This window comes from Hyaena hyaena, unplaced genomic scaffold (assembly GCF_003009895.1).
Source record: "Hyaena hyaena isolate Hyena2069 unplaced genomic scaffold, ASM300989v1 scaffold_473, whole genome shotgun sequence".
NCBI classification, from domain to species: domain Eukaryota; kingdom Metazoa; phylum Chordata; class Mammalia; order Carnivora; family Hyaenidae; genus Hyaena; species Hyaena hyaena.
Window position 1 is genome coordinate 770,070 of NW_024081105.1, and position 24,195 is coordinate 794,264.

Below are 24,195 nucleotides of genomic sequence, written 5' to 3' on the forward strand. Positions count from 1 at the left end.
TTGTACAAACTAGATACTTCAATCATCTTCACAAATGCTGTGTTAAACCCACAACATCTGTAATGGAAAAAATAAAGTTTGTTAAGTGCCATTTCATGCATTTTACTTATCATAACTGTAATCAAGATATCTTTATGTGATATATGTTTTCATAATCCATTTTAATGATGAAGAAACTGACATAGTTTAAGGAACTTGGCCAGTGTCATAAATGTAAAACATGGAAGAGTTGAATCTAAAATTTAGTTTATCTGCCTCTTGTGCTTGTACTATCATGCATTATAAGAGCATCGACAATAGAATAGTTACCAATGGTAGAATATTTTTGAAAAAGCAAAACATAATTTCTACTCCTCCTTTGAAAATAAGTAAATAATAATTTCTAATAGAACATATTCTGTATACATATATACTCTATATACCTATATATTATATATAATTTATTATATAATTTATATTTTAATGATGTGTATATGTGTGTGTATATGCACAGCATTTTTTCCTGTACAAACCCAGAATTTTCATTAACAGTATGCAGTTGATAACTAACTTAAAGTCGAATACCTTATACACGGCTACAGCATGGAGAAATCCTGACTACAGAAACCTGTTATAAGGATTTGGCTTTCTGGGCCCACCCCTGAAAAGGAATACTATTTTTTTAAGCTTTTGTTTTATTTTTAAGAGAGAAGGGGAGGGGCAGAGGGAGAGGGAGAGGGAGAATCCCAAGAAGACTCCACTTCTAGTGTAAAGCCAAACACGGGGCTCCATCTCACAACCGGGAGAGCCTGACCTACACTGAAATCAAGAGTCAGGTGCTCAACTTACTGAGCCATTCAGGTGCCCCTAGAAAGAAATGTTTTTAAAAATTAAGTTCAAATCTAATAAGACACAATCAGTTAACCTAATAAGAAAATGCCATTCTCTGTCTCTACTTGTGTTATGGTAAAAGACTTACATGTATTACATATATTTAAAACTCTTGCATATACTTGTAAAGACAAATACCTGGGGTTTTTAGAAGGTAATATCATACCAGAAATATAAGACAGCATTCATGCATTCATTCATTCTTTGTTAAACACTACCCACTTCCCCATTTTTTTAGGAGAAAAATCTTTGTTGTTAGGAATTCATAAATGAAAAAGGAAAATTCCGTGTCCTAATGAAAGAGAAGTCTGCAGTTGGATTTAATGAGTGTGCCCTGTGTAATCGAGCTCAGCATAAACCAGTACTCAAAGGAACAACTGACCCTGGGTGTACCATAGAAATGTGACAAGGATTTTGCATTTTTAGAAAATAGTTTATTGTGGTGAAATTCACAAAACATAAAATTCACCATTTTAAGGTAAATAATTAAGTGGCATTTAATACATCCTATGTTGAGGAACCACTACCTCTACCTATTTTAAAAGAATTTCTATCACTACAAAAGTAAAATTCCTTGCACATTTAGCAATTTCTCTCTATTCACTCCTCCTTACAGTGTCTGGAAACTGGCAATCAGCATCTTGTCTTCATCACGATGATTTTGCATTTTGACTCTGCAGATGTGTTATGATATTTAAGCATTTCCTGAGAGGATATGATCAGAACCATACCAAATATTTTAGCACATCTATTAGAATGTCAGAACTGCCTACTTTGTAGACCAATAAATAGATGCTTAAGTTAAAGTATACTAGTGATTTTTTGGAAAGATTAGTCTATCTATAAATTGGATATTTAATAAATTTGGGGGTTGACTAAGTATTTCATTGTATTTGCTATTTTATGAAATATTCTTCCAATATTTGGAATTGCAGATGAGTTGTCATCTGCAATTTATTTATTTATTTATTTATTTTAATGTTTTATTTTTATTTTTGAGAGAGAGATAGAGACAGCGTGAACAGGGAAGGGTCAGAGAGAGAGGGAGACACAGAATCCTAAACAGGCTCCAGGCTCTGAGATAGCTGTTAGCACAGAGCCGGACGAGGGGCTCGATCCCACGAACCATGAGATCATGACCTGAGCCGAAGTCAGCCGCTTAACCGATTGAGCCACCCAGGCGCTCTCGTCTGCAATTTTAAATTACATCTGAAGGTTTTTAGATACTAGTAAGTTGCTAACACTATCTTTATGTACTTGGGAAAAAATAGCTAAAGTATCACTACTAGTTTCTACTCTCAGAGTGCTGAAAATCTCTAGCATAAATGGTAAGTTCCTTCTGATATCTAATTAATAACAGGAAATTTCCATCCTCTTCCTTCATCAAAAGATTCTAGTTTAAACTGATGAACCCAAATACTAAAATCAGAATAGCTTCTTTTCTTCTTTTCTTCCAATAATCCTCTCCCATGTCTCATAATTAAGATGGTAAGGTAGTATCTTTACTCAGTATATGAGTGTCCTTAAACCTACTGGAAATAAAATAAGTCTAGCTGTATTAGGCATATACTATGTCTTTTATTTCTTTTCCTGTATGTGTGTAAGTATGTGTGTGCAAGAGTGATTAGTTTTCTCTCAATAATTTATAAAACTCCCTCTGTGTGTGAGTTGAACATATATCATCCTTCACATTTTATTTATAGGTTTGTTTTTCCTTGATATTTAGGTCCTTACAATCATTTTTTATAAAAACATTTTTACATGTCACTTGTCACAATAATTCAGCAATTAATCACAAATATTGCACTGTCCAATATGTTTGATAAATAATGTAACACATAAATGAAGTCACATAAAGAGGAAAGATAAGCTGACCAGAAACCTAATAATTTCATAAGAGAATTTTATAATAATAAAGTTAGCAGACACAATGGAGAAAACATAGTTTAATTCCCATAAAATAATTTTCCCTGGGATATGCATAATTCATACATACTGAACAGGTAGTTCGAATGTATGTGGTATTGATCAAAGCTTTACATTTCTATTTTAGAACATTTTGGAATTGATAGCCTAACACAGAATTGAAGATCAACCTCATTTAATTCTTTGTTTTACTTGATAAAAGCTCTCACTATAAACTATTTTTATTCTTTACATACAAACTTAATTACAGAAAACATTACGATAGGGGACATTTAATTAACTAACCAATATGAAAAATATTGTAAATATTTGAATTAGGGAAGATAAATACTTAGCATTCATAATATCAGAAAGGCCACCTAGAACTTGAACAAGTGATATCAGGCATATATGATTGTTCTGGGTCAATTCCTGCTGGAAAACATCAATGAATCCTTGTGCTTATTAGGTAGATTTTTAGGCTTATTGGAGAAGATTAATTTGTAATCCATTTTAATGTGGGCACTTTATTTAGTGGACAGAAAAGCTCAACACTGAAAGAAAGTTAGACACAGCAAGATGAGTGTCGTTGTAAAGGTATAACTGAAGCAGGCAAGGGTTAGTAAAGGGTCATACTTTGAAGATAACAGGAATCCACATATGTTAGATTAGCTGTCCAGTGGAAACTTCTCAAGAAGTAAGACTCTTAAATGTGAGTTGGAATCAAGTTACTGATAAGATCAAGGTCTTCTTTCTTCAGAAAGCTTCCAAGCTACAAAATTAATAAGAGCTTTAAACTTGATAATTGTACCATGATATGGATGTACTGAAATGAGGAAGTATGATAATTAAACATCAGGGACAGATGGAAGGTGACAGTCATTATGGAAACTAGAAAAGAGCTAAGAGTGACATTATGTATCCGTGCCTCCAGCAGACGTGTTAAAAGAAATAAGACATTTTATCTGGGTGGATAGGAATGTTCTAGTTGCTGGAGAGAATGGTTAATCTATAATGAAGAAAGGAGTACATCAGATGGAATTACGGAATATTATTTAGACTTGTCAAATATATTTCTCTTTCTTCTATTTACTAAATTTCCCTATAACCTCAGTGATGTAGAAAAAACTTGGGAAATATTCTCAGTTCATTGAAACACTCAATTGTGTACTTATAAAAATTATTAGGAGCACCTGGGTGGCTCAGTTGGTTAAGCCTCAGACTTCCACTAGGTCTTGATTTCACGGTTCATGGTTTTGAGCCCCGTGTCAGGCTCTGCGCCAACAGATCAGAGCCTGGAGCTGGCTTCAGATTCTGTGTCTCCTTCTCTACCACCTGCTCTCTCTCTCTCTCTTTCTCTCTCTCAAATATTAAAAAAATTTTTTTAAATTATTAACGATTTTATCTCTGGCTAAGAATGCTCTAAAATTCTATATTATGCATGAAAACTGTAAGAAGAAATGTCATGTACCAAAATAGGAACATTGCATATAACATTAGACAGTCATATATAACATGTAGTAATATGTGAATTTATACATATATGCATTCTTTTATAAAAGTTTCTTGAAATGAGAAGGGGGATATTAGCAAAAAGGTTAAGCAAATACTGAAACATGGCTAAGAGTAAAATGTATCTGGAACATAAAATCTCTTTTAAAGGCAGGAGACCCAGACTAGAGAAAGATGAGAGAGGAGACATATAAACTGATAGGGAGAAATCTTACACTGAGGTAAACTCTGGTATCTGACATGGGTTGATTTTTTTGTGGGACTTATTTTTTGTAGCCCTCTTTAGGAAAAAGATTACAAAATTGAAAATATACAATTCAGATACAAAAGTAAATATTTAAAGTGAGAAAAGGAAATTATGAATTATTTTAAAAGTTAGCTAATCCCAAATTTTCACCAAGTATAAAATAATGGTATGATGTTTTTATTATGCAAGTATTTAACATCTCTCTCTCTTATAATTCCCTTATTTTTTGGCTGCATGATTCTTATTTCTTCAAGTAAAAATATTTTACAATATGATGTAAAATATAAAGAAAATGAAGATACTTCATTTTTTGTTTTATCATTATTATTTGATTACCTAGAAATTTATTGTGGCTTCTTAACCAGTTATTAATAATGTTGTGCTAAAGTATAATCAATACTTTGACATGCTTAAAATTTTCCACTCACATATAGATATGCTTGCTGCTTAGAAGATTGCTGTAATTTGTGCCTTACAAACACAGGAATTCTGATCAATCTATTTTTGATGGCTGTCTCAATTAAAAACAGAGAGAGAGAGAAAGAGAGAAACTAACAGGAAAGACCTTTTTTTAGTGGATTCATGAGAATATCATCTGTGCCTACAACTCTATATAACTAGTGATTAGAAGAATTTTCCACGGGGGCACCTGGGTGGCTCAGTCAGTTAAGTGTCTAACATCCGCTCAGGTCACGATCTCATGGTTTCTGAGTCTCTGTGCTGACAGCTCAGAGCCTGGAGCCTGCTTTCAGATTCTGTGTGTCTCCCTCTCTCTCTGCCCCTCTAGTGGTCACACTTGTCTCTCTTTCTTTCTCTCTCAAAGATACATAAACATTAAAAAAATTTTTAAGGAAGAATTTTCCACAGACTTAGTTACTGATCTAGTACATTTAAAAATATATTTCTTTTCTACTCCCCAGCTGCTTTCAATGTTTAAAATAATTACAACCAATTATTTTAGTTTGGTATCATAATATGAAGTCAGGCGAGTTGGTAATGTGTAGTCAGAAATATTCCTAGGATGGAATGGGTAACGGCAATTTAAATACACATGAAAATGTTTGTGAGGTACATAATTATATACAACAAAACCCAAATTAAATTAAAGATGGTCTCCTAAATGGCAACCTTCTCTTAATGGAATCCTCAAAAGAGGCATGGCTACTCTGACATCAGTCAAACTGAGGGAAAGTACAGTACAAGACATGCCATGTAGAAAGATACATTGGTATATAGCTTTTGTAGATGCAATGTGTAACATTTACAGATTTTATGTTTTTAAGAAATTATGACCTTATGAGTACATAACAAGACCCATCCCAAGGCATTGGGGTCACAATGAATGACCATATGGACCACATTCATGTAGTTCCATGAAAAATTCCACTCTCCTCTGCTTAGCTCAGGCTTGTCATAATACCTATGGACATAACAGCAATTAGAGCTAAGTATATTCTTTCCTTTCCCCATAATCTCATTTCTCCCTCTCTCTCTTCCACCTCCTCTCTCCTCTCTTCTCTTTCATCTGTTTCTCTAAATAGAAGTGGAAATGGGAAGATTGACAAAAACATTTTAATGAAGATTAAAGTCTATCTTTTCATCGTATTTTTTAATCTACACCAATTTATTACATGAGAAATCGGAACAGTTCATATGTGATTGGATTACCCAATCAAAGGGATCATTTACAGTACCTACACATTCTTCCATTTCTTAAATAAAGTGAAGCTCCTGGATATGGATAGTGTGAATAATTTCATAAAGTTCATACTCATGTCATTGCAGTATTAGATTTTTGAAATGATCTCAGGGTAAAATTTAAAAACTCTTACCCAACACTGATATAAGAACAACTATGAGTGGAGGTATTTCTACACATAAATATAATTATGAAAAAATGACTGCTTAAGATCTATGAACTATTATTTAAAAAAAGTAAACTTGGGTGACTCATTTCTTATTCATTTTTATTATTTTAAGAACCAAAGAGAATGAAAATACATCTCTGTCTCTAAAATTTTAACAAGGTTAAAAAAAAGTGAAAATTTGTACTTTTCAAAGAACTAAACGGCTAAGCCATTGATTAGTAGGATAATAGATGTACCTTCTATCCTACAAAATAGTAAAATAAGGAGTACTCTCTATTGCAGTGATTCAACTCCAACCTCTTTTGTTTTAGGTGCACTGAGGAGACCACAGTTCTACTTAAAATTTTAAATATATGTACAGTATGTACATATGCATAACTATTGATATCCATACTATTTCTCATACATGTTGTATATGCACATGCCTACATATAAGCATATGTATAAGTATAAGCATATGTCTATATAAATTAAAAGGGCCTTATACAGAAATAGTGTCATGAATTCATTTCCAAGTCAAAGACTCAACACAGAAACAAAAATATGTCTTTTTTCAACTGAAAAGTATGTCTGATGCAAATGTAAACTATTGTACTAGTCACTGTGGTTTGATTTTATCCCTTTAGTGGGTGAAAGTCTGATTACATAGGCAAATTTTCCAAGGCCACATGTCAAGTAAACAGCAGAGCTGAGGTCCAAAATCAGACTTAAATTGTTTAACATATTTCACTGCATAAATAATGTGCCACTTTCAAATATGTTCCCTCCCTCCCCCCACTGGAAGTGGTATACTATAATCCATGGTCCATCCATGGACCTATGCTTTTATATGAGTCTTGACAGACCCTTCTCTTTGGAAGAATGAACATCCCAGAAACATTGATTGTCACAAGGCTTACACTGTGATTTGTTTTGGCCAATTAAAGGTAGGCAAAGTAACATGTACCAATTCCCAGCAGAAGTTTTAAGCTTCAACTTTAGATTCTCTGGGTATCTCCTCTCTCTTTCTGCCTGAAGACTGACTATATTCCAGATAAGACTCTTCAGCTTGAATCCTAGAGTAATGCCAACATGGAGCAGAGCCACAGCTGACCCACCATGAACAGGTAACTACTAGAGAAATGAATCTCTATTATTCTAAGACATTTTTTTGGCATTGTTTCTATACCATGTTAGTACCATAACTTAGCATAAATTTATGAGATGGAATTTTAAAATGATACAATAGATTATTATATTCTTAGGAATAATTTAAGTAGAAGAGAAGAATGATTGAAGTTGATAAGGTATTTCTTTAAGATCATGGACTTTTAAACTCAAACTTCTCTTTGATTTAACTGTGCTACTATCTTATAAACTGTCTACAAATGTGTGCATTTTCACCATAATAAATCCTGCATGCTTTTCAAAGACTGAAACTCAAATAATCACCATTTCATCGCCTAAGATGCCCTTGCCATATGGTAAGTGCAAATGTTTCCAAAGCAGCAAATGTTCTGTCAGGGAGTCTCACTGATGTTTTGATTGGATTGGTCTATTATCTGTGCACGTCTGCCAAAAGAAAACACCTGCGCAGTAAAGAGTGTACAGAGGCTGCCAAGCTGCAACAGCGGAAGGGAAGTCAAGTGTATGCTGACAAGTTACCTGTCATCCTCAGATCTACCGAGTAGGTTGTGATGGATGCCTTTGTGTGCACGATGTCTCACAATAACTTCTATACATGAGTAAGAGCCTTATGACCTTGGAAATCTAATAGAAAATTGGACTCCAGATAAAGAACAATGAACATCCAGGGTTTTTGCTACAAAGTCTCTTCTCAGGAGATATTAAAACATAACTGGCAAAAAAAAAAAAAGAGCAATGAATGTTCTTTCTTTCACAGTTTCTCTTTTGCCTTCCAAGATTCTTCAAACAGATTATAGGATTTTAACGTAATTTATTCAAAAAATATCGTTTTTGGTTTTTCTAAATGCAACAGAAGTAGGAATTAGAATTTGGAAGAAAGCATTTTGCAAAATGAGCTTGGTCACTACTACTTGGCTTCCTCGAATTATAAATGTTTTTTGAACAAAGCTATAGAAAAAAATCATACTAAGACAAATCATGAGTAAAATGATTGTCAGTATGATATCACCTTATTTGTATTATATTCCAGATTTTTCCTGTCAAGAATTATAGTAAAAGTAGGCACCCCAGAGATTTTAAGCCCCTCCCCCCAGTGTACATCCACATAGTTAATTTCATTAGTAAAATTCCTATAAGTAGTTAACTTTTAACTTCAATTTCTGTTCCCTGTCTCTACAGAGCAGAAGCTGGAGAATAAAGATTTCTTTTACTTTTTCATGAAAAATTCAAGCTACTTTACTATTTATTTATATAAATACAATAAGAAATTCAAATTCTACATAACATCAACTAAGACCTAGTTCAATGCCGGAAACATGATTGACTCAAAAAGCAAAGTAGCAGCTTTATACACTGTCTTTGCATCTTCTTCTCTGACTTAAACTTTTAAAAGCCACTTTTTAAATTATATGCCTGATGTTAAGTATATGTAGAGCCTATGTATTATGAAAATAATTCCACAAATATTCTGATACTTTTTCCATAGTAACTATAAACTAAGAGAAAGATATTCCTTCTGATTTTCTAATTCAATTATATCATAAAAACTCATTGTGTACTTCAAAAATAAATTAACTCAAGATGTTACTCAACACTCCATCTGCTATATTGCCTTAAATGCATTCTATGGAACCTGGATAAGTTTAAGTGATTTTCCATCAAAAGCCAAGGGCTGTTTTTTAATGTTCGACTTTGTTTCAGAAACGACCTCATAAACTCTTTGATGTTTTCTTTTTTTTTCTTTCCTTCTCTCTTTCTCTTCCTGTATGAAGGAAAAATATACTGCAAAATGTTCTTACCTGCTGTCTTTTATGTAAATTACTTCTGATTGCAGTTTGGGACTTTTAAAGAAAATGAAGCTCACACCTCATTCTTACAATGCAAGAAGATCCTTTTAGAAACAATCGTGAACATGTCCAAAATTGATTTCTCCTATTATTTTCTTGTACTATTATTCATAGGCAGAAACTACTGTATAAAAAGATATATTGTTAAAAAAAGTTTTAAATATGTTGTTCAAAGTCCTAACTTCTAAATAAAGATTTTATTCAAAAGATTAGAAGGGGGTGGGGTGATGCCCGAGTGTCTCAGTTGGTTAAGTCTCGACTCTTGATTTCCACTCAGGTCATTATCTTACGGTTCTTGAGATCAAATCTGTATTGAACTCTGAGCTGACAGCACAGAGCCTGCTTGGGATTCTCACTCTCCCTCTCTCTGCCCACTTGCACTTTTCTTTCTGTTCCTCTCTCAAGATAAACAAATAAACATTTTAAAAAAAGATTATGGGAACTCTCTTATCTAAGATTAGTTATCTGAAGTCAGTCCTATATCTAGCAGAATTCGGATCTCTATTATTATGTAAAAATCTATCCCTCCAACTATTCGGATTAAGTCACTACTTGAATGTCATTTTCACTGCTAAACTAGAATATGTCTTTCCTGCTCTACCAGAGGTACAGTGCATATGCATGGCTTATACATATACATATATATATACATACATATAAGTGCATATACTTAAAAGTAAGCTTGGAAATGTTAGTGACCATATGCTAAGATCCCTACCTCACACCATCCCTGAGAATTAACTCAAACTGAACTATAGAACTAAATTTAAATCTTAAATATATAAACTCTTAGAAGAGGAAGAAATAGGAGAAATCCTAGTCAACTTAGTGTGGAAGATATCTCTGTTGTGGGTCCACATCAGGCTGTGGTTACCTCAGCCAGAAATAAACTGTGTTCTTAAGTCCTTTTGAAGGCAAGCCGGGCATTCAGGATTCTTCCTGTAATCTATAATCCCTACAGTCTCTTTATACAGCTTTACAGAGCTGCCCAAAAGACATCACATTGAAATCTTCCAAAACTATTTGTACCGTGCACCCAGAAAATGAAAATTTTAGATGCTAAGACATAAAAAGCTTATCATCATTGGCCATTTACTATTTATTTTCATCTTTGATAATTCCTCCTTTCTCTTTAATAAGACATTTCAAGAAGGAAATGCCAGGAGTTCCTAAACACTTTCTCTTCTGACCAAGCCTCTTTGTGATCCCCTCCTCCATTTCATCCCCACTTATGTTGATTTCTTCCTGAAAGTAGCTCAATTGTCATGATCTGAAATGTCTTCCCTGATGCCCTTTCAGATATGTGTGATCTTTCCCATAGGCTCCAAATTTCTTGTATAAATGTGTGCCATTTAGTGATTGCCACAATTTATTTTATTTTCTGTCTCTTTTTAGGTTTACCACAAAGATCCACATTCTTTGATGGTAGAAACTAAAATGTCTCATCCTTGAATACCATCGCTTATCATATGGAATTAGGAAGTACATGCAAAGAAAGAATTAGTAGTATATTATATTGATTGTATCAACCATTTTATAAACATTGTGTATATTTTATTTTATTTTTTTAAATGTTTTATTTATTTCTAGGAGAGAGAGAGAGACAGCGTGAGCAGGGGAGGGTCAGAGAGAGAGGGAGTCACAGACAGAAACAGGCTCCAGGCTCTGAGCTGGCAGTCAGCACAGAGCCCGACGAGGGGCTAGAACCCACGAACCACGAGATCATGACCTAAGCGAAAGTCGGACGCTTAACCGACTAAGCCACCCAGGCGCCCCAAACATTGTGTATATTTTAAAAACGTAAATGAAAAGTTCAGGAGATGAAGAGAATATTTCAAAATTTAAACCACTAGTACCTGTAACTCACACAATAGATAATAGAAAATGCTGAATATCATTCTCTTAATCTCTTCACCAGCTGCTAAAAGCAGTCCTTAGCACTCTTTTAAAGTGAAAAAGAAAAAAGTGAAAAAAAACTACCAGTTCCTATTTTATTTATAGCAATTAGAAAATTCTGGAAATGAAAGATTTGTTTCCAGGAAAGAATATACTCTTTGAGGCACTGACAAGAAAGATTCTATTTCCTTATAAAATAGAACACATAATAAATATACATAATATTTATAATATATTATCTATATAGTACATAATATATACATTATAATATATTATATATAATATATTATCTAAAATATAAACATGTGCAATATGTAATAGATTATAATATAATATAATATAATATAATATAATATAAATAATAATAATATGGAATTTCTTTGGAGCGATCAATACTCCATACCAATTGACTAACAGGAAAATAAAAATAATGGAAAAAAGTACATAGAAATGCCAAACAGTAGTAGAGGAAATGTAGGTGGAAAAACAGAAAAGCAGCACATAAAATGAACAGACAGGTATACAAATGAAGACCTAAGCAGTCACTTTAGACCTGAACCAGAATTGTTATAGCGTGACAGTGGATACAGTTTGGCATCTGCAGTGCATCAGGTGTTTATTGTCTCTTGCTCTGTAGTAATCTCCAGGACAATCTCTCACCTCTTTAACCAAGATAACATCTTGGTCAATGTCTCCTGTTCAGCTCTTCCCTATTGCAATATAGTCTCCATACAACAGTCAGAGCAATACTTTACTATTTGCTAAAATATTTTTATTAAGATATGATTGTAACCTAACATTGTGTAAGTTTAAAATGCTGTTTTGGTACATTTGTATATTGCAAATATGATTACCACTGTAGCATTAGCAAATGTCACATACTTCTTTTTCCTGGTGAGAACACTTAACACCTAATCTCTTGGCAACTTTGAAGCTAATAATACTGTATTGTTGACTTTAATCACTATTGCTGTAGATTTGATCTCCAGAGTTTATCTATCAGTTGCTAGTTTGTACCCTTAAGTGACATCTCCCCAATTACTCCAACCACTAGACACTGGTAATCACTATTTTACTCTGTGTTGCTACTAGTTCAGCTTTTTAAGATTCCACATGAGCAATATTAAATAGCATTTGTGTTTGTCTGTCTGGCTTCTTCTATCCAAAGACTTCCAGTGGCTCCTTTCCACATTTATTTTAACAAAATAAATGCCTTGCAAGTCTCAAACGATGTGGTTTCTTACCACCTCTGAAACTACATCAATGTTCTCTCCTTTCCTTTTTCTGTTCCAGGCATAAAGCCCTCTGTGCCAGGCAGGGTGTTGTCTGAGGACCTTGGTATCTGCCTAATGTGCTCTTTCACACAAAGGCTCATGGAGTTCTGTCCCTTGAGTCCCTGACTTTCACAGGTTAAAATATCCTCCCAGTTTGTCATTCCGTATCTTTTATTCTGCTTCTCTCTATTTTATATCTTTAATGTTAACTGAAATTGCTATAAATTTTTACTAGTTTATTACTATTAATTATCTATCTATCCTTTATGCTATGACTTCATAAGTTCAGGAATTTTATATGCTTTATGAATTTCTATATTTCCAAAGTAAAAAAAAAATACTGGGACACAGGAGGGAGCCAAAAAATATTTGAAGAATAAATACATAAAATAATCTTATGAAGTATATATTATAATTATAATTTTAGAGTTGAATGGAGTAAAATTCAGAAAGTTAGCAATTTTTCCAAGATTATATAATTAACATCCGATCTCAAATATGTATAATTTCCAAAATGAAATATGGCCTTAATCACTATACTCCTTTGCCTTATCTTTGAACAGGATAAGGAGAGAAATTGCAGTGTTCTAAGATTAACAAACAGTTTAGCAGAAATTCTAAGTGGGAACACCATTTGTGGCAGTAAAATAAAAAGAGACTTGCTGTAGAAACCGGTTGGGTTTGTGGTCAGACAAAATCCGCATGCTTTCCTTCTTTCCATCTATGTGACCTGTGACAAGTAATTTTTTGAGTCTTGAACTCCTCAATTTCCAAAAACAATAAAATTCAAACCTACTTTTACATGTGCTTGAGCAGACTCAAAGTAACGTTTACAAAATATCCATTTCCTAGTACACATTCAATGATTAAAATGTGGACTCATTTTGATAAATACAAAATGAAATTCAAGTACAAATTAGTGTTATTGTTTGTTCTTACATTTAAAAATAGGGGCACCTGGGTGGCTCACTCAGTTAAGAGTCATGATCTCACAGTCTGGGGGTTCGAGTCCTGCATCAGGCTCTGTGCTGACAGCTAGCTCAGAGCCTGGAGCCTGCTTCGGATTCCGTGTCTGCCTCTCTCCTGCTCATGTTCTGTCTGTGTCTCTATCTCAAAAATAAATAAATATTAAAAAATTTTTTTTAAAATTAACTATTCTATGTTTGAGGTGTGGCATCTGAGTATTGGCACTCTATGTTCTCCTTTTTTGTGCCTCAATATCTAGCACAGTGTGTGGTACGCCTAATAAGTGTTTGCTGAATAAACATATGACTTGATTTTATTAGTCAAGCCCAGTGATGAGAAATGATAGATCTAGGAACAAACTGTTTGTGATGACAGGCGTAGCCTTCCATTTCATACTCCAAATGTTTTACACTCACAGGATCATAATAGTGAAGCTCCAGTTGGGTGTTGGGAAAAGTAAGAGTAAATTAAGTGAATAAGTGTTCATGACTTCTTAGCTCCAAGGACTATATGCTATTTTATCCCAGGTACCCCCAGAAAATGGACTCTGAGATTAAGAATCAGCTGTAACTCTAAATAAATGAAGAATAAAGGGGAAAGGACACAGGATCGGTGAGACTGGGAAGAGAATAAACACAAGGAGTTGTGCTGTGGCACTAGACGCTTCGTTTACACTTGAGGCTTAAAGAGACAGAGACAATTTCTTGCCACTTTCATCTGGTTAACCATGAGAATATCACAAGACAGGCTGTTTGGAGAAACCAAGCCTTGAAATAGTCTTGCATAGACAAGGGAGAAAAGAAGAGATTGTTCATTTGCTTGTTTTTTTTCTTTTCTTCATGTCACGTTATTCAAAATGTCTCCTGAGGGGATTAACATACTACTTTTCTGGTATTGCATCAGCGGGCCAGTTTGGCAGGAGCCCAGAAACAAACCTCATGTGCTGCAGGAGACCTTTCGAGGGAGTCTGGAAGCAGATTTAGGCTCTTCATGAGGGTGTGGCAGCAGCTGAAATCGAGAAAGAAGCTAAGAGTTATGATAATAGGCAAAACTAAAAGAATGTGAGGAGCTCTGTGAAAGGTGTCCAATATATTTGCAAAGCAAAGATTCTAGCAGAGAAATAGCAACTTCATCCAACATTTTAAGCCAATTTGCCTGAAATATATAAGTTAATGGAAAACTGTTTTCCTAGAGCTAGAGAATGAGCAATAATTTCCATTCTGCTAGTCAGCATATTTCTTCATTTCTCAACCTCCAACCTTCAAAAGAAAAGAAAGGGGGAAAAAAAAACCCCGACAACATGTATTCGAATGAATGAGTCCTTAGCATATAATTTTGTCTTCTGATATGTAAATTCTCTCAGTACAGCTATAGCCCTGGAAGTGTTGAGTGTTTCAGGTTTATTTATATTTTACCTATCCCTATACAATTCTTATAATTACTTCTGTATTTGTAAGTACTAAAAATAATTTATAAATTTATAAATTTTTTTCTATCTTTCATTATAGCATAATGATGTAGATTCATGTTTCCAATATTGCTTAACAGGAATTTAATTAGTTTATTATTTATTAATTTAAGGAATTTACTTTTTAAAAAAAATTGAAGTGATCGAAATTCTTCGTTAAAGATATAAATATAGGGCATTGAGTAGGGATGCACACTGGGTGTTGTACATAAGCGATGAATCATCGGACTCTACCCCCAAAACCAAGAGTGCACTGCATACACTGTATGTTAGCCAACTTGACAATAAATTATATTTAAAAAAAAAAAGAAATATAAGTGTAAGTTCATTATCAAAAAGAAAGATTGAAACATTTTACATGGACTTTAGTTTTAGTCATAGACATCTTGTATTAGTGTTCTCAGAGGAACAGAACTGATATGGAAGAACAAAGGCAAAAGGAATATAGAAAAAAATTAAACTTTCTTATAACTTACAGCCCATTGACAAGTACTTGGGACAGGTGGGGTGACCTTCCTCCGTGAAATCAACTGCCTCAATGTTAATAATTTGCTAGAGGCAAAAAGCAACCTTCACTTGACATTAAACAGACCTCTAGGATCCTGTAAAAATCCCTTTGGAAATTTCCTTTATCTCTACCTCTTCTCACCCCAAGATATAGGTTAGCAATCATCCTCCAAACATATGACCAATTGATATACATCTGAAGGGTCTCATGACCAATGTTTTACTAGACAGTAAGAATGACCTAGCCCTTCAAGTTCCTGGAAACCTTGCTTCCAAATTCCTTAGAGATTTAAACACCATCCCTATTTACCTCCCAGCTTGTAAGTGTATAATCAGTCACTCCTCACAACCCCAGTGAAGCTCTTTCTGCCCACCTGTCCTGTCTCCATGCTTCAATAAAAGCACTCTTTTTGCACCGAGGACATTTCTAGATTTTTTTTGTGACTATTTGCTCCCATACCAAAACATTTCACATCAGAGCCATTTGGATATACATATATATTTATATATGGAGATATATAATGTGACTATGGAGACTGAGAAATTCTATGATCTGCTGTCTGAAAACTGAAGACCCAGAAAAGCCTTTGATGTAAGTCACTTCAAATCTGAAGGACTATGAAATAAGGAGAGCTGATCCTGTAAATCCCAAGGGCAGGAGAAGGTGAAAGGAGAAGTCCCAGCACACACAGTGAGGTGTGAAAACAGAGGTGAATTCCTCCTTCATCTGCCTTTTGTTCTATTCAGGTTCTTGATGGATTGGATGTTGCCCACCCACATCCTCACAGCAGGAAAGGCAATCTACTTTACTGAGTACACCAATTCAAATGCTAATTTCATCCAAAAACACCATCACAGACACCCCCAGAATTAATGTTTAATCTGGGTAAATTGACACATAAAGTCAACCACCACACATATTAAAGGAATTCCGTACATGAAAGAGTCAGTTTCATATTTTATCACAACACACAATGTCATTAATACACACTATTATTAGGGATGCGAACTATTTGGACAATAATTTATTATAAAATTTTGGCATTACTTGGATTTTAATTGTGAATGAGCCAAATCCTTTATCTTTAAAGAATGACTTTTAAGATTTCTTCCTGGGAGAGGGTAAAAGGGCTAGAAATAAAATAATTTTTTTTTCTTTTCCTGGTGGAAGTGAGTTAGATGTCTTCGTATATATCAAGTGAACTACAGGAAATAATTTAACATGGTATACCTTAGTTGCCCAATTGGTAAAATGGATATATTGTTTGCTACCAAATGACCTTACATATATAACCTGAAGGTCAGTCCATAAAATAAACCCAGGCTAAAATCCATTTTTAATAATGCCTCTGAAATTTCCATGGGTCCTGATTCTTCTAATTTGAATCATAGATAAATGCATAGAGGACTCTGATTTTCTTTAATTGTAATTAATGAGTCATAGTTTGCATTTTTCATCTAGTTAGTTGAAGGAAAGTTTGGTTTTCTGGTTTCTTCAGTTTTAAGAAATTAAATTGAAATGCAGGTTGTCATCTTGCAAACAAGCACAGATTAAGGCTCCATTGGACAATACCAAATGTAAAACTGATTATTATCTTTCCAAGACAAAATAAATCAGAGCTCTATGATGTCGGGCTTTGTTTTTTCAGGATGTGTTTTCTAAGATCTCTGATTAAATGGGGAATTAGGGACTTTTCTGCTGGTCATGCAACAGTGGATGAGTATGTGATAAGAGTGAAAACAAAGAATTTATATTTCATTTCTAGTTTTGCTTAGATTATTGAATTAGAACATTCTTCAATGCACACATTACTATTTTATTAGCAAACCTACTTCAGCCTCTGATTTTGTTTTTAAGTATGTCACAATCAAGTGTAATTATATGCTAAAAAATGTTCAGGAATATAGTACATTTTATGTAAAGGTGTTATTAAAGACATGTGATTCGAAGAAATTTGTCAAATGTAGAAAATTTAAATTTACACTCCGGGTAATGTTGGTCACTGCAAATGAAGAGAATTGTTTCTAGAGGCATTTCCAATATCTTAACTCTTGTCTCTCCGTACAGATTAAATGCCTTGGTCTAAATTAATTTAATTTAATTTAATTTATTTATTTAAAAATTTTTATAGTTTTTATTTATTTTTGAGACAGACAGGGACAGAGCATCAGCGGCGGAGGAGCAGAGAGAGAGAGGGAGACACAGAATCTGAACAGGCTCCAGGCTCTGAGCTGTCACCACAGAATCCAAAGAGGGCCTCGAACCCACGAACCCAAGATCATTGTTACAGGTTAACCTCAAACACAGTTAAATACTAACATGCTATTTCTGCTTCTGTAAATCTGCTTGGCAAACTTGCACTTCCCTGTTCTGGTTGACCACACCCATACCCTGTATGCAAGGTTACAGAACCCCAAGTCACTTCACCATTCTACCCTGGTGGTCTGTCACGTAGTCACTACCCCACCGCTTCTCAACTATCTAATTACGGTTGGTCATTTCAAGAGAAATAACTTAAAATTGATAGGTCTCTGCCAAAACTAACACCTGAGTGTCACAATGCAATTGGTTACCGTGGTATGCTGTAAAATGTAATTGGTTTACTAAATAATGACATATTCTGCCTTGCTGAGATCCAAATAAACTCACCGCCACCTTTGTTTGGGGCCATTCTCTGCATTTCTCCTTGAGATCAGGAGCTCAGGTTTGGCCTGGCTGTGAATAAAATCTTGCCTCACTTCTATTCGGCGTTTGGAGGTCTTCCCGACAGTCACCCTGCTTCAATCATGACCTGATTTGAAGTCGGACACTTAACTGACTGAGCCACCCAGCCGCCCCTAAATTAATTTTCTTGAATGCAATTTGAACATGTGTCTAACTCAGCAATGTTCAATCTTCCTTCTCTATATTTTTCATTAAATTTCAAACATTAGTAGTCTGTAGCAATGCTATGCATATATTAACATTGAGTTCTTTACTTAATAGTTTTGGACCTTTTTCTACAATTCATAAATTCGATGCTATTGAAATGTAGTTTACTTCCTTATTTTTCTTTTAGTGTTTCCATCTGAGATATGGAAATATATGTCTTGGTAAAATGACTGGAATGTAAAATAAAAAATAAAATGACTCTAATATAATTATAAGAAAGAACACCTGTCAAAGGTTTTATTCAATTCATGTATTAATGAAAGAATATGATGTTAAAATATATACAAAGGGCCTCTGAAAAAGTCTTTCTTCCCAATAAGGAAGGCATTTTATGTGAAAAGATGGACTGAATTTATCACCTTTCTGATTAAATGGCCAAAGCACAGACTACTGAAAATAATCTGTACAAATTCATATATTAAGTATTAAATATGTGGAGTGATTTTTCAAGACATTTTCGCTTATATGTGTCTTACTTATTTTTTTACATCTTCTTCTCTTGACATATGTAATAACTCTGAGGGAAGAGAGTAATCTAATTCAAAAATACCATTATGCAATCTAATAAGTGATTATTGTCTATGCTGTCAGGCACTTAAGTATGTAATCAAGAAGGAACAATATGCAATCCTGAACGGTGTCTGCTTTCAAAGAACTTAAGCTTACCTTTACATTCAAATATCAAAACAAACAGCCTGTCATTCAATCAAAACCCTCCTTTTTAGTATTTTTTTAATGTTTATTTATTTTGAGAGACAGAGAGAGACAGAGCATGAGTGAGGGAGGGGCAGACAGAGAGGGAGACAGAATCTGAATCAGGCTCCAGGCTCTCAGCTGTCAGCTGTCAGCACAAGAGCCTGACATGGGGCTTGGACTCATGAACTGTGAGATCATAACCTGAGCTGAAGTCGGAGGTTTAACCAACTGAGCCAACCAGGAGCCCCAAAACCCTTTAATATCTATCTAGCTAAAAATGCAGAAAAATGAGGTTAGATTCCAAGCACTTAGTAAAATTAAAAAAAATAAGTTACAGTCTTTCTAATCAAACAAACCAGATCAAAATATCTCAGTCACACAAATTTATTTTCCTAGTGATAATGTTTTAAATGCCTTTGGGCATTCAGAGATCTTAACAAAAATGTGTATTTGAAAATAGTGAAAAAAAGTTTTGCTATATGGGATGGGTTTTATCAGGAAACCAAGATTGAAATCAATATGGTAACTGGCATACTGCAAAGATTTAAAAGATACTCATAATATTTCATTGGTAAATGCATTTTTCTTTCTTTCTTTATTCAATGGAAAAAGTTTGTTTGCTTGTTTTTCATAATTTAGGAAGCTTACTTACCTTTCTAATCAGGACATTTTTTTTTCCTCCAGAGACACATACAAATATTAATGTTTCAAAATCCCAAAGTTTAAGATTCTGTGCAGTCTATGATTGATACCTTTTACACACACCTACACACACAAAAAAGAAGTCAGATTTTAAGATCAAGCAAAACTAGTGTGGATACACTAATTTGAAAGGATTTCCTCTTGTGGCAAAAGCCATACAACCTCTCTTTATTCATAAACAGGCTTTGAATTTAGAGCCAATTTTCTGACATTCACACAAAAAAAATTTAAGTAATGCATCATATCTCTTGACTGATTTCCAATTTATTCATTTAATTTAATCTACAGGACTTGGATAAATTGGTGTTCATGATATCAGAATTTGACCTGGAATTTTGAGAGCCTGGTGAAATATATAGAATCAGGACCCTGGCTTAAAAAAATGACCAATTGTCCTTGAACAGCAGAAACATGAGTAATATTGCTTTTATTGCAGCATTACTGAAGCTAGGCTATCAACATATATTTAAACTAATTAACACATTTTTGGAGCTTATCAGTGACAATCACTCACTTCTGGTGGGTGATATAGTTAAAGTGGGCAAACAGTTGGTGTAGACTGTGATAATAAAATGATAAAACAGAAGACTATAGCCAATTCTGTTTTGAACACTCTAAACAAAAATCACACCTTTTCTGAAAATTAATTATGAACTTTCAAGCTTATCTAGCTCTTTTCTACCAACATTTTATATAATTATAGATAATTCATCTATGAAAGCCTTAAATTTTGTTTCACATAATCCCTTTTTGTTTGTATTCTGATTGTATTGACATTTTTGTAGACTCATGAATATGAAAAATGAATATGAAAGTTCCCTAGAGTTTCACTTTGTATTCCAATCTCTGAAGTTAAAATAATAAAATTATAACTATAACATGCAAAATGTTATCTTTCTGAGAAAGTAACTTGAACATTTGTTACAGTTTGATATACTAGGTCCATTTCTCAAGGGATTCCTATATAACTTTTCAACCAAAGAAAATACATTCCTTATTTAAAATTTAGCAGTTATATTTGCAAAGAGACAAGAAAAAAGTCCTTGGAAGCCAGATTTAACTACAGAAAATTGCATTATATGAAAAATACTCATATTTATTTTAACTAATACACATTTTCTTCTTCAAATTTGCTAGCCATGTTCATAAGGGTATTGTCAGGTGGCTGGGAAACTTGAAGAAATCCCTTCTTTTTAAAAATTTTTTACTGTTTTATTTATTTCTGAGAGGGAGAGAGAGAGCGAGAGAGACAGTGAGAGCAGGGGAGGGTCAAAGAGAGAGGGAGACACAGAATCTGAAACTGTCTCCAGGCTCTGAACTAGCTGTCAGCATAGAGCCTGACGCGGGGCTCGAACTCATGAACCGCGAGATCATTACCTGAGCCGGAGTTGGTCACTTAACCAACTGAGCCACCCAGGTGTTCCAAGAAATTCCTAAAAAAAGTGAGTATATTATTTTATCATGGCATTTTCAAACTAGATAGCACAGCTGTAAGAGTGAAATTAATAGAAACACCTAAAATATGATATACAAAGTACAAAAATAGCCTCTAACTCTCAATAGATTTTATGCTCAATTAATTCCTGAAGTTTCCTAATAAAATTACTCTTTGTAAAATTGCTACAAATATGGGAAAATAAATTAGACTGTGTTTACTAGACCAGTAAGACTTGAGGAAATAATAGTTGTGATCCTAAAATTAAGATATATATTGTAGGTGAACTGTTAACTACAAATTTGCTAAAGAAAAAAGAAACATATTTTTTCTTGGAAGCACATATCCTCAGGCAGGACAGAGGTTCTGATTTTTTTTCTCTAAATGTGTTGTATAAAAGGTGATAAGAAAAATTGAATGACCATGAATTATCACCATTTGTTTGCATCTTGGCAGAGAAACAACTTTAAATGCTTGATCATTTTGAGGAACTGTGTGAGCTCTCTGTCTATTCATAAAAGAGAGCCAGCTCCCTTGGAAATCCCCCAACCCTATTAATTATCTGGCCCAATTTATAAAAATAGCATGCTGTGATACTATCAAAGACATTGAAGACATTCAACTTTAGAAAGAATCTTGAGGGAATCAGATATATTAGTGAGTCATGTAATTTTATTAAATATAAATATATAGAAAAGTATATTGTGCGACTTTATTAAATATCATCTATAGAAAAATATGTTTTCTGTAATATATATATATAATACATGATGTGACATATGACATATGCTTTCAAAATTCCCTAAGAAAGGTAAAAGCATTATCACTTCCTCAATTTCAATTCTTTCTTTATTTGTATTTGTAAATTTTATTTATTTTTTAATTTTATTAGTAAATTTTCACTTTTAAAAAATTATCTGAATATTGATAAAAAGGAAACTATCTTAAATGTCTTGCCAACATCCATACTCTTCATCTTCCTTATATTTTATCTATTTGTTTGTTTGTTTGTTTGTTTAAGAGAGAGAGAGAGAAAGTATGCAGGAGAGCAAGGCATAGAGAGAGGAAGAGAAAGAATCTTAAGCAGGCTTCACATTCAGTTTGAATCCTAACACAGGGCTTGATTTCACGACCCTGGGATCATGACCTAAGCTGAAATCAAGAGTTAGACGGTCAACCAACTGAGCCACCCAGGTGCCCTTCTTCATCTTCCTTACAAAGAGATATCTAATTTATTTGTGTTGGCTCTAGGCATTTTCATTAGTAATCACATCTTCAAATTCTCTTATAATAGAGGAGCTAAGGAAATGAGATTCAATGATTCAAAATGGTTTGAAAGTTCAAGTCTATGACACCTGCCTACCTCCACATTCTGTCTGAATTGCTGACACAATACATGGAAGTGGGATGGTTATCATCAGCTCAAAAGGACAAAAGTCCAAGCCATTGTTGTTAGAACAGGAAGCTACAGAAAAAGAGTGTGTGACTCTAATGAGTAAAGTAAAATCTTGTATTGAGAGTAACTTGTTCTGTGAGTGTTCTGCAAGACAAGCAAGCATTTCTAATAAATTTTAACTTGATAAAAAGTGATGCCTTGCATGAGTAGTATGTGATGCCAAAAGTCACATGATCACAACTGAGCCAATGGTTCCTCTCTTTCTCTCTCTCTCACTGTGGGATTGTGGGTGATCATCAATGCAATGTCATATTGCTATGAAATCCTCATAGGAAGCAAAAGCAAATGTCATTGGATACGTTCCTTGTTAAACGTTCCTTCTGCATGAAAAGAAAAAGATTCCGTTGAGCCAATAGATAGCAGTGATTCGCTGCTTGGTGACACTGAAAGTTGTCCTGCACCATAGCCCTTCTCTCGGGTTGCTGCCTGCATGCAAACCTACAGGTCTCAAAGTCTAAAACTACTCAGGGTTTAGGATATGATCGTGATAGTGGAACGATAAGCATCTATTATCCTTTCACCGTTTCACCTAAACAACATATATTCTCATAACGCAATCTTTCAAAGTCACTACTATGCATATTCATTTTGGTTATTGTAACGTTCTTAACTGGGTTATATTTAGTGGTAATTATTTAAAGATTATAATTTGTAAGATGTAATGTCATGTTTTGAAAATGAACTAGTATCGGTGTCTGAGTGGCTCAGTCGGTTAAGCATCCAACTTTGGCTCTGGTCATGATCTCACTGTTCATGAGTTCGAGCCCTGCGTCGGGCTCTGTGCTGACAGCTAGCTGAGAGCTGGGAGCCTGTTTCAGATTCTGTATCTTCCTCTCTCTCTGACCCTCCTCTGCTCACACTGTCTCTCTCTCTCTCTCTCTCTCAGAAATAAATAAAACATAAAAAAATTATTTAAAAAATGAAAATGAACTAGTATAATGCAAGGAATAATAAGTGCAAAATCATTTTGAAACATTTCTCTGAAATATCAAAAATAAATGTTAGAGTGATATTAATATTGCTACTGTTTACATTAGAAATATGTTAGTGTGGGGGCGCCTGGGTGGCTTAGTCGGTTAAGCGTCCGACTTTCGCTTAGGTCATGATCTCGCGGTTCGTGGGTTCGAGCCCCGCGTCGGGCTCTGTGCTGACTGCCAGCTCAGAGCCTGGAGCCTGTTTCAGTCTGTGCCTCCCTCTCTCTCTGACCCTCCCCTGCTCACGCTGTCTCTCTCTCTCTCTCCTGGAAATAAAAAAAAAAAGAAAAGAAAAGAAATATGTTAGTGTGGTAAAATAGGTCTTGTTTAAGCTCTTATTTATTGTATAAAAATGCTCACAAATTCTGCGAATCCTTGAAATGCATGCTTAGAGTGTTTGGTCTTTTATTTTAAATATAAAATAATTAAAGCAATCTGTAATATATTTTAAAACAAATTTTACAAAGCAAGCTACACATAAATAACTAATGACGTGTGCCAAAGAGGTAGGGGTG